Source organism: Sturnus vulgaris, chromosome 3, assembly GCF_052056855.1.
Source record: "Sturnus vulgaris isolate bStuVul1 chromosome 3, bStuVul1.hap1, whole genome shotgun sequence".
Lineage (NCBI taxonomy): Eukaryota > Metazoa > Chordata > Aves > Passeriformes > Sturnidae > Sturnus > Sturnus vulgaris.
The window spans coordinates 40,408,149-40,420,855 of record NC_142245.1 but is presented as its reverse complement, the minus strand read 5'-3'; the positions used below and the strand labels follow the sequence as shown (position 1 = coordinate 40,420,855).

Genomic DNA, 12,707 nt, shown 5'->3' with positions numbered 1-12,707 from the left:
TACTTGAACAGAGGTGCTGCATATAGAAATGAGCCAGAAGAGTATGCTTTCTGAGTTGAAGCCAGCATGTATAATGAATGTGTGAGAGTATTTCTAATTAAATGGGATTCATGGTGTGTTTTTGAGAGAGGATTTGAAAGGGGAAGCTGAATGCTTTAGCTCGTGAAGAGAGGGAGAGACCTAGAGTCTTTGATGACTGATGTATTTTTGCCTGCTCTTCTTGTGACTATGCCCAAGGATGGCAGGGCTCAAAAGTTCAAATATTGTCAACAGTTAGTCATGTTGAAAGTGTCGTTGAGATGTGAGTTACATGCTGTGACCCTGCCTGCAGTGACTGGTGAAAAATTGCTTTCAGGAGACACTGACAGACCAAAGAACCCAACATGCCAAAATTATTAAGTCAGATGTACCATTCTATCCACTGATCCACTTTTTCCTCTGAAGAATTAGCCGTAGGATAATAAAACACCCTGAAAACTGCATCTAAAGAAAGAGAGTATTAAAACTAGCATGCCTGCATAAAGGATGCAAAGTGCTCTGTTCTAATTTGGTTTCCATCATGCTGGAATTATCTCCTCTGTGGCTCTGGAAAAAAAATGCAGGATTTCTTCTTATATCGTTCATACTGACCTTAGTGAGAGTCCAGAAAAGCCTTTCTTTTTAGAGTTGCTATAACATCCACAGGCTCTAGATGGTACTATGTAATCTCTCTATTGGATCTTGCCTTTTGTGATGGTTTCTTACCTTTTTTGGCTTCCACAAAATGTAGGGAAAGCAAAGCAGCAAAATGAAATCAGCAAGAAGCCTACCAAATATATATAAAAAAAAAAGGTCACAGATTTTTCTTTCAGACTCCATATTTAGATTAACTTTCTTGTATAATGGGATAGATGTTCTAACAGTGCTTAACACATTAGATTCTAGTATTAATGAGTTATGCTGTATTGAGCCAGTGTTTTCATTATATTTACTGACATGAAAAGAGAGAAGAATCATGTAGGGTTTCCAAAGAGTTCTAAGTTTTCTGCTCACTGTGGTGTGTGTATACAGAGTGAAGGAACATCTGTGCATACCTATGGCACTTCAGTGGGGACATTCTTCACACCCAAAGATAACTCTGTCAGCCAGGTGACAGGGTCCTATGAGCAAATGTGACAACAGCAATTATATATATATATATATATATATATACATATATATAAAAGACCATTTCTAACAGCAGAAATTGTTATCTATCTACCACAATTTCTCATGACATCTGGCTCCAGAATTATCTGTAAACCAGAGCGCTTCACTGCTCCTGATGACATGGGAGACACACAGACTTTTACAAGAGAGGAGCAGGAGTCCCTAGCCTATTGTGTATTCCATTCTTAAGGAGTGCCTTACTGAATTCAGAGACACAGTAGGATAAACAGCTATTTTCTACAGAGCTGCATTAAATATCTGAGTACATAATGAATGCCATAATATGAATTTTCCAGACCGCTAAAGAAAAATAAAATACAAGCCCTAATGCATTTGTTTCCCTAGACATTTTAATTCAAAATTAAGTTTTCCTGTGAAACTCTTCACAACATAATTGTACTAGAACTCCATCAAACTCCAATTGAGACAATAAGTGAATCACAATTGATACACGTCATTGTCCATATCCCATCTTACCAGATTTCTGGCACTCATTACTCTCAGATGAGCTCCTTTTTATTCTTAATCTACATTAAAGTACCTGCAATTTCTGACAATCAGCTGAAAGTACAAACTCTAGCCTGACCCCAGAAAAATGAAAACCCAAATCAAAGAAAAAAATTCAAGGAGTAGTTCAAGTTCTGTTCATGAAAATTCCTAGCAGGAATTAGGTATGCTTGTCATAAGCTTAGTCCATGAATAATCAGGAAAGAGGAATGTTTATTTGAGACAAGGAAGTGTCTGTGATTATGTTAATATTTTATTGACTCTTAATATTTTCTTTAGTTGTCTTTTCTATTTTATGGGTGGACAAGAGGCAATACTTGCTCTCTGTCAATAGTTTCTGGAAGTGTAGAATATACTTTTCCAGCAACGGGGAAAATGGCTTACATGTGAATAAAATCAGTCCTCTTCTACCTTCATGTCATGAGCTTTGACTCCATGCCTCCACACTTGCAAGTGCTGTTGATTTTTATACTTATTAGTCTGATAGATGTAATATTTGGGAACCTTCCAGCACTCTTTTAGAAAATGTAAGCAAACAGCTGCCATTGTATCTCCAAGGAGTTGTGTGTTCAGTGTAATGCCTGGGTTTCTGATGTATGCAAAGCTGTATGTGTAGCCCAATGATTGCCTGTTCTTCATCCCTTCTATTCTGCATTGCCTCCCTTCACCCTTAACTTCCTCTGCTGAAGCAGTGGCAATAAATATCCCAGTATCTTAGAGCAGGTGTAATTATTTTCCTTCTTACTTAAGCAGTCTGAAGGCAAGTTTTGGTAATTTTGCTTTGTTTTATTCTAAGTCATTACGAAATATCAAAGTGAAAAATTATGCACAAAATGTTCTCAATTTTTCAGGGTTATTAAAAAAAATATAGCTTGAATTTTGATTAAAAACTTGAAAAATACCAGATTTTCAGGAAAGAACATAAAAACAAGGGAACATGCAAAAAATACCCAGAAACTTAGAGGAAAACAAAAAAGTGGTGCTGTCCTGGGTACACTGGTGGGCACCAGCTCAACAGCTGTTCAACTGAAGAATGAAGTGACTGAATGTACCAACTTTGCTTTGTACTAAGGGGTGTTTGAGCTGTCCTAAATCACATGCAACTGATACAAATCAGGAAAGAAACCTGACTAACTTATTCCTCTTCCAGTTTTTGGCATGGACTTTGCTGGGTGGCTGTTTCTTGTTCTAACTGCAACAAATGGAAAAGCTGTTGATCAGAACTGCAAATGATGATCAGTATTTGGCAGTTGCCAAACATCAGTACATGAATTTGTTTGATTCCATATGCCTAACTTTGAAGGGAGTGATAAAGAAACAAGGAATTAAATGGGCTGAAAGAATTAAAACTGACAATTACTCCAGGCGAAAATGTAAACACTTGTAAGAACTGTTAAAAGAGAAAAAAGATTCACGGTCATCTTAAAAGTGCAAGATATCAGTTTCTTCACATTCTTTGAGATCGAAAATGCCACTGAGTGAAACTTTGCTTACTGAAGCAGAAGAATAGAGTATTGTTTGATCTTTCAAGGGAGACATGTTTGATGCTGTTGTCATCAAACCCCAGCTATAATAATTTAATCTGTGTTCAAGGCTTTTGAAGTTCAATTTGGTTAATTCAGAAACAATGTTAAGTTTGCATTTGACAACAAAATAATCATGCTTTTGTACCATGAACACAGATTTTATCTGTAAGTTTACATGAGGTTATAGATGTGTGTATGTGGATTTTATGTATATATTCATGAAGGGAAGAACTAATTTTATTCAAAATATTTAATATTTAAAGTGTGACTCAAGATAGTGAAATCATTCAAAATGTTAAATGCTATTCTGTATGTGAGAGGTATTTATGTCCATTCTTATGTTCATTTCTGCACAGATATGTAATCCTGGAATTGTTATACTGGATCCAAAGTGCAATCTTCTTGATTTTCCTTCTTACTTCTGGCAAATATGGGATGCTCCAGGGATAAATGCATGAAACTCTATCCACACAGTTGTGAAAAAATGTAAATTCTTAATATTAATGCAAACCCTGAAGCACACTCTTACGTCTTTGTTCAAAACGCTAACAATAAACTCTTTGAAGCAGGAATGGTCTTGTTAGCCATGCTAACACCCCTTCCACAGAATCACAGAACTTAAGGATGTAGGAGGTAAAAGGTTCTGTAAGTCATCCTTTCCATCCTCCAGGTAGATCATCTAAGTCCTGTGCCTTTCTTCATGTACATACAGAGGTTCGTGGAAACAAGGCAAGAAAAAGACGTATTCTACAACCTCTAAGGTAAAAACTTTGGTTTAGGGCTCTACTAGTCAAGAGTCCTTAGATGATGATGTTATAATAATAAAATGAGAATATTTGACAGTTGGAGGCAATCGTGAAATAAACAGTAGGGCAGGTTTCATGGTGATTTTATGATTTTATTAATTCATTTTATTTATTCGTTTTCCACAGGCACACCAAATTACTTCTCCTTTCACCAACAGAATTGTGTCTTCCAGGGGCATAGAGGAGCAGTATAAGAGAAAGGGGAGTAAAACTCTTAATGTCTGCCCCTCAGTAAAAATGACTGGAGCCTTTGGAAATAGTGGTGTGGAGGTGTTGCCTTCTGCCCTTTGCTTGGTGCTCCTGCCCTAGTACAGGAAATTTGGAAGCGAATGTGAGTTGCAGCTTGGAAGGTACCATGTTACAGTCTGGACTATTGTTTTCTGTGGGTAATGAAGTAGATTGTTTGGGGTATGACAGTCTCTAAATTCATCCTTCCTCAGGACCATCATATCATGCTTTGGAATATCTGTCATGGAGAATACTGGTTTTGAATTGGTTGGCCAAAACTGAAGAGTTGGAGTAACTAACTAGAGATGTTTTCAGCCTAAGGGTCTGCAGCCTTTAGAGAGTGAAGAAAAGGTGAGCAGAACAAAACAAAAGCTCTTCAGCAAGTCTCTAGTTATCTTTTGCCACATACCTCATCCCTTTGAAGAACAGATTTTCCATAGACCTTCATTGCCAAACTCATTATTTCAAGTTTGCAGTTTCCTCCTGCATTTACATAGAAAAGTGCAAGTGTGCTTGGTGAGGTTTTGCAACCTGCCTGGTTACTTTGGTGGGGGGGGGGCGTGGAATAAAGCTTCTGTAGCAAGCCTTTGGTGTGAAAATTTTTGGTTATTGAAGCATCTTTAGTAGATATAGGGATTTAACCCAGAGAAGTGAGGCATGTTTGTGCCTTGCTTCCTTCCCACAGCAGTGGCTGAAGTTTGCTTTTGTGGAGGTTTGGGATAAGTAAATAAGGGCAGCACCACTGCAGTTTGCAAATGCCCAAATAAAATTTACACTTCTCAGTTACCATGTGTTTAACTGCAAAGGTAGTTGTTATTTCCCTGTGGTTTTATCTTGCCATGATATTGCCTTTTAAGTGGTGGAAGAATTAAAAATTATGGGCTGAGAGTCTCTTGCTGGATTCTGTCTCATGTGCTTTTTAGTTCTCCTTCCTAAGGCAGTATGAAATTCTCTGGCTATTTAAAAGATGGTGTGCTTGGTGTAGCAGCACAGAATTAAACTTCAGAAAATCACCTGACACCTACTGAAAAATTGTGAGGCTGTATAAATGGATCTAGCCTGCTCCGTTTATATGGCAAAATATTAAAATTGCATAGAGTTAAATTAGGAAAGATAAAGAAAATGGGTGGTTTACTAATTGCTGAATGTGTATTGCTATTAGAAGTCGAGGAGTCCTAAGGTCAAGCTCTTTCTACGTTTGGATATGATTCCTTTAAATGGAGTACTTGGTGCTTTGAAAATGTTGTTACCTAGTTTGATAGACCAGTAAGGAGCTACTATTTCTATCATGTTCTCTGAGCAAAAGCACTGCTCTCTATTGACATCCTAAGGATAGAAGCACAGGCAGCTTATAACGATATAACTGTTTGTATAATGTTTACGTGGAAAATAGAGACTATTCATTTTGGTTGCTGCTAGGGGAAATTAAATTCTTTACCTCAAGAAAGAAAAGAAAATGAAATCACTTTGTTCCTATAATAACAGAAAAGAAGATTCCAACCTGGTGGCAGTTTGAAGGTCTGGGGAAAAACCAAATCTCAGCAGCCAGATAAACTGAGTATTTTATTATTTGGTATTCCTCACATAAAAAGAACATGAATGAAAAGGCCTGACCTTTTAACAGGCCACAGCAGAGCTCTGACAATAGTCAATACTTACAGCTAATAGTTGTAGAATTTAAGATCTGCTGCATAATGATACATTTGTAATTTTTTTCCTTCTTTCCTAGATATATGCAAGTAGCAAACTACTGCCAGTAGGTATAAAAATTAAGTAACAGTTTCCTGATGTTGTTATCCTCGACCCAATAATTAAGGCTGTGTGGAGCTACACAGGGAAGATGCCGATAAAGGAGCCAAGAAAATAACAGGCAGAAGAGAGGAGCAGACAGTCACTGCTTTCCTGGTGGCCTAAACACTGCACTAATCAATTTGGGCTACTTTTGATGTTCTTCTGACAAAATATAATATGGAACTTTAGGAGTATGTTGTGGTGGAAATAGACCATAAAAGACACTTTAAAAGCAACAAAATATGGGAACTGAAATGAAACATGATGTGCTGATGTAACCAGGCATCTAGCAGTGTCCAGATGGACTGTCAAGCCTGGAGAAATTCAAAAGTGCTTTTCAAAATAGAAATCTCCCCTTGCCCCTGGTTAGCCCACTTTTCAATGTTTCTTTTTCTTTTTAATGATTACAATGCAATAAAGTTTTTATTTTATTTTATCTTATTTTTTAATTACCTATCTTCTAGTTTCCCTATAGGTAGAAATCAGTAGCAGCTATTTCAGTACCTGCACATCTGGTGCCTCATAAAAGAATGTGCCAGAACCATCAGAAATGTTTAAAACAGTGCTTAGACCAAACACCAGCTATCAATTCAGGTACAGAGGGAGAAAGAACCCAATTAGAAATAACTATGGGACCAAAATCTAGCAGATGTTCAATTACCCTTGCTACCTACCTACCTTGCAACAGACTGGAGGTGCAGTTGGTGTTGTATACCTGCATTGTTTCAGGACTGGTTTTGAATTTCCATGTGTGGTGCCATCTGCACTAACACTCAGTGGTCCTACCACTCCCCTGCAGCCATCCTGCAAGGGATGTCTTGTTGCAGTGTGTATTTCTGTGCAGTTTGCATCTGTCTACAGCAACATGCTTCACAAAGAAAATGTGGATTGTGTTGGTAAGGATAGTTGAAAGGTAGTGTGCTTCTACCAGTGTTCTTCAGAAGATATCCTCTTATTTCCTATTTGCAGAAAGGTTTACATTTCACCAATTTTAGCTATCCTTAATTGACATGGAAATGCAGCTTTTAATGCTGAAACCTGCAAAGCTCTTGGCTAGCTAAAGCTCTCCGTGCAATATCTGAAAGGTATGACTGCTGCTCTGCTAGCAGTGAGGAGAAGAGCTCCAATGCAAGGAGAGAGTGCACTTCCCACCTTCAGCTGGACTCTAGGTCATTCCAAGGAATAATTTCCATACTTGGTCATTAACTTGATCTAGTGACAAATTAAAAAGCATGCTCTCTCCTGCCAGAATAGAAAAATTACTTTTTTTTTATTCCTGCACAGCTGCAACTGAGAGAAACAGAAATTAATATTGCTCCTAAATGTGGATCTAGACTGGAGAGATGCCAGACTAACAGGGTAAGGGTGAAAGCTTTCTTGCTTTTGACAGGAGAAAGGCTTTAAATTTACTTCCTAAGCTGATGGGTTTTGAAACGGAGTTCTGCAAAACTAGCAGATGGGAATTAATTTTTCTTGCTAAAATCGTGTTTGTGATGTTGGAAAAACAGCCAGCCTGTGAAAGAGTGCCCTGTCAGTGGAGTGTAACATTTGGCAATGAATGAGTTACATATTTTCCTCCTCAAAAGCCTAGAGAAAGACTACTCTTTCCTCTTGAGGAAAAGCTGTAGCTTGATAAGTAAGTAAAACAAACAAGGGTCCACAGCCTCTCTTCTAAAAGATGTAATATTTTTAAGTAGTTTTGAAAGAAAATGCTTCGTTTTTTTTGCCATACTTTAATACTCCTGAGCCCAGACTGATGAGACACATCAATCCTCACTCTCTGATAACCTTGGACAAGTTTCCTTTTCGTTTGAGAGACCTGAGGAGTTTTAAAAGTGCCTTCAGGGGGTGCAAAAGTCTCTCAGGGACTGGGAAGGATGGAGGGCTTTTGCTTTTCATGAAAGGGCCAACATTCACTGTTGATGACTGTCGGTAAAATTTCGTTATTTTGGGCTGTTCTTTTGATTGTCCACCACTGCTTGAGAGTGGAAAACTGGTGTGTGAAGGCAAGTGATTCAACTTCACAAAGTATGAGAGTGCTTCAGCTTAAATATGAACAGTACTAAATCTTCCCTTGACCTTGGTGTTGTCTTAGCCATGGGGTTCATCCAAATTCAGCTATATATCTTTGCATTCATTTCTCTGCTCTCTGTGTTTAGATCCCCAGAATTCATGTGTTGGTTCTAAGAGGTAACTGCATGTAGCACAGCTTCTAAAGGCATGGCCATTATTTCACCTCAAAGCTCATTGATTTTCGCTGTGCTTAGTTTTGTTCAGAACAGGGTGGTGTGTTGTGCGTGCTTTCACATCAACTTTTACTTTCTTCCTTGCTTTGCCATGATTTTATATGTGTGGCAACTAGAAAAAATATTAATATGAGGAAAGTTCATGTACATTTTACTAGAGAAATGTACTAAAATGCAATTCCTGCCATGTCTAAATGAGATTAAAAAGGAAAATCTATGTTTACTCTTGTCAGTAATTACTGTGTGCAGTTTCAGTGCTCCATTAGTATCTTAGCATTATAACAGAGTGTGTATGGGTAACACTGGAAACAAAGCTGAAGACAATGCAGCAGCAGGCAGGAGGGAGAAAAGGAGAAATGGGAGAATCTGTCTGATGGTGACATTTTGGGGCCTGAACAAAAAACATCCACCTCAAATTGAGAAAAAGCAAATGTTACATAATTAATAGCAAGGGAGGGGAAAATCTTCAGTGCATTTTAAAACATAAAAGAAAATTATTCAGAAACTAACCTATTGGGAAATGCAATTTCAAAAGTGTTATTAAAAATAACCAACATGCCAGGAGTCCTATAATGTGGATGTTTGAGTTTTGTTTTTTTTTTTTTAAATCTAGCTGTTCTATACTTGGTTTTGCATATGGAGTAATGAATGGAAGAAGAAATAAATAATTCTGAGTTGAGAAAATTAAAAAAAAAACAAACAAACCAGCTCTTCAGAAGGAAAAGTTTCTTCACATGCAGAAATAAACAGCAGTGAGAAGAATAGTGAACTTGGTACTTCCATCTGAACCAGTGACAAAGATGCCCTGAGAAAGGAAGATTCAAAGGTAAGGGGTTGCTGGTGAAATTTCTGATACAGTTTTGCTACCATTCATCAGTGCTTTCTTTAACTTGATGAGCTTTTCCAACAAAAAATACCAGAATTTAGCACTTTGCATATGGTGTTTTTCAGATGAACTTAAAATGTGCCGAGTAACTACAGCTGAAGATGGTGGGAGTTATACAAGCTCAGCATCTTTTGGGATCTGGCTCTGTGTACACATTCACTGTGCAAACAGCTAATCAAGTTTCAAGAGCAATAGAAAGAAAAGTTTATTCTCCTTCCTCCAAAAGTAGTTAATTTCCTGGGATCTATTGAGTCAAATGCTGTATTTATGGTGTTCAGTTCCTCACTTAATCAAAACTAAACACTTAATTTTACACTTCATATCTCCAAAGAGGAGGGTGAATAATTTATAATGAATAATTTTATGAATTTGGCCTTTTTCTGTTCATGAATTATCCACAAGAGATCATGACTTCTCAGAGGTACTTCCACTCAGATTGATTCACTGAATAATTCTTGATCTGCGGCAGTTTGTTGTGAGGTTTGATATTTAAGATTCCAGCTGTTCTGATTGGACTCTTAGGCAGATATTATAATTGCCAACTCAATCTGTACATGTCCTAAACTGGTACTTCCAGGCTGACTCATTGCAATTGCTTCAGCACTTTTTATAACTTGATATATTTTTCGTTTGTTTGCTATATTTTAGAAAATTACTCTCAGCAAGCTTATTTTAGGAGTCATTGAACGCAAAAGTTCCATAACGTAGCGGAAATCATCTGTTAGTGATCCTGATGGAAGACATAATAAGTGCGAGAAGCAGCTAATGCTTTGAAAGTCTTTCAGCAAGACAGTGAACTCTAGAAAAGTTGTTTGAAGTGCTGGAAGCAGAGTACAGCTCTCAGCTGCTTCAGTGCAGAATTTGTGACTATCTAGATCAATATCTATAAGGTCAATGAGAACCCCACATCAAAGCTGTTCTTAAGTTTTCAGCGTGATGGGCTGTGGTTACTATGGAAGAATAGCCACTGGATACTCTTGTTCCCAAAGGTGTTGGCATGCTTAGGATTGCCTGTGTTTACTGTGTTGGCTCCTTTATACTTCTGGTTATGGTATCCTAATCCAAACACTAGCCTGCTTGGTTGTCTGTGAGGAACTAATAAGGGCTCTGAAAAAGGTCAAATTTTCAAGATAAATGGGTAGAGGCTAATTCACGTTTTGGCTTTTCTAACTGGAAGAATGGATACCCAGAACACTCTGGAGCATGTAAGCATCTTTTGTATTTCTACTGGCATTCTCTTATGTCCTATCATGTAACAAACCATCATGTAAACCAGGTAACTTAGTTATATAGATGGATTTATTCTTTGCTCCTCAATCCCTTTCATGATATAAAAATATTTAACTGTACTACCAGAGCAGCACAGTTGGTGATATGGAGAGCAGTTAATATAAGATTTTTAATTTGTTGATAAGCTCCAGAGAAACAGATAATCACCCATGTAGTTGTTGAAGACATAATTACATATAATTTATATCCCTTATGGAAAAGAGAAGTTTTGCTGATTACACATAGGCAAAGTTTATGTCAGACATTTTCTTTTTAGAGGCTCAGCATGTGCCTGAACTATGTGTATATAAACAAGTAGCATCAAACCTAGCAAATTATGCAGATACCTCAATGTCTCAGAACTTGAGAAGAAAGATTTCGACAATTCCTATAGGGCCATTTAGATTTAGCTATTTTGTGTTTGTGCCTTCATTTATTGGTTAGCCTTTTGATAGACTCTGTATTTGAACAATACACAAAAAATTTTTGTTATGTACTCCGTATTATACATAAACTGTATTCCAAATCATGATCTTGGCAAGCTTTCTCTACTCTAATTTCCTACATTTGTAAAATACTGCTAGGAAAACCTGTGGATATAGATTTACACAAAATATTTGAATGGGAGGGCAGGGTGTTGACTAGACAACCTCCTTCAGCCCATTACTATATGATTCAGAAAATGTTTTAAAATCCAATTTAAACTGGAAAAAGCAAGCAATCAGATCCTCAGTTAGCACAAATTAATCATTTTCCTGGTTCCCAGTTCCTCTCAGTTCTGGAAAGGTAGGAAAGGGTTTTGCTTGTATGTAAGCAAAAATGTTATTGCTCCAATAGTTTTGTCATTGCAAAACATTGAACCAAATGCCTCCTCCTAAGCTCTAAAATTACTGGTTTAGTGTGATTAAATGTATTCTAAATGCACTGTTTTAGTGTGATTGTCCATGTTTAGGGCATAGGCTTTCATGGGATGGAAGATATTTTAAAACAATGAAATGAGTACATGTTTGTGCATGTGAGTCAATGCATGTAAATGAGGAGATCAGAGAAAATAAATTTGTGATTTGTGATCCAGAGGCCAAAATCGACTGCTTTTAATTAGAAGACCAAGGAGGTTTTAACCAGTTAATATTGAGAATAACTGATGTGTGACAAAGTTAATATTTTATTTAAGATGGAAAGGTTTATTATTGTTATTAAAACATTATCTTCAGTAGAAGGTTAATGGAAATAAACAGGCAGAATTTCAGTCACCTCACCATCGCTCCCAATGCACACACTTGTATGCACAGACGTGTGTGCACACATCTTAGGAAAGCCTGGACACTGAGATCATGACTGTAACTGGTGGGCTTTGGTCTGCACACAGGGAAATAATGAAACTTGAATATTTTATGTTGAAAGTCAAAGTTTTTCCGAAGTATGTGAATGGAATAGACCAGTTTGCCAAAACATCTGAGGGAACAATCTCAGCAGAGCGATTATTTCTCTTTTTTGTTATCTGCAGACAATTCCACTGCACATAAAATACCCTGACTCGGGGCCATCAGATCAGAGATTACCTCTTTTGCACCCAGCTGCTGAGGCTGTTGCAGTATTCTGGAGGCACATATTTAACCAAAGTCACAGGGCAGTGATCACTGCAGAGACATGGGAATTCCTTCTTCTTCATTCAAAGAACTAAAGTTGCTATTGTTACAGTGACATTGAACTGATTCTTTCATACAGAACGAACTCTTAGTAAGATAAAAATATAATTTCTCCTTTTACAGAAGGGTCTGATTCAAAGAAAGCAGTTCAGTAATCTTGTTACGTGGTTATGACTTTGACAAACCTGAAGAGTCTGAGAGTGTTTAAGTCGTCACATGGAAGTGTGTAATAGAGCCTGGCGTCAGCGTGTTTTTGTTGCTTATAAGCTCCAATAAAATCTGGAAAGCAAATGTCAAGAGCATAAATAAAATCATATGCAAATATTCTGGCGATAATATTGGGACATTAAGAGTAACACTTTAAATATTCACGTAATTAGATACTAACTAATCCTCATAACATCTGTGCCCTGGGTGGATAAACATTGCAACTCCCAGGGATTTGAAAACTAGAGCAGAAGCCAGTGATCTAAGTAGAGGGTATAATGCAAAGTTTTTCTGTTACTAACTCTTCCTCTGTTCTGGGTCATGCTTCCTAGAGCACTGGAAGACATACATTCTCCGTGTTCTGGCATTCAGACTTTATGAAAGAAACTGTCTTGACATGAGCA

At 37.4% G+C, this 12,707-nt stretch overlaps 1 long non-coding RNA gene across 1 annotated transcript; it reads left to right on the top strand.

Annotated features, from left to right (window-relative positions):
* The first annotated feature begins 4,466 nt into the window (after nucleotides 1–4,466).
* LOC148224298 (uncharacterized) lies at nucleotides 4,467–11,489 on the top strand. Its single transcript, XR_015802857.1, has 4 exons — nucleotides 4,467–4,606; nucleotides 7,331–7,405; nucleotides 8,906–9,118; nucleotides 9,244–11,489. It is a non-coding gene; the product is annotated as an uncharacterized LOC148224298 (long non-coding RNA).
* The last annotated feature ends 1,218 nt before the right edge of the window (nucleotides 11,490–12,707 follow it).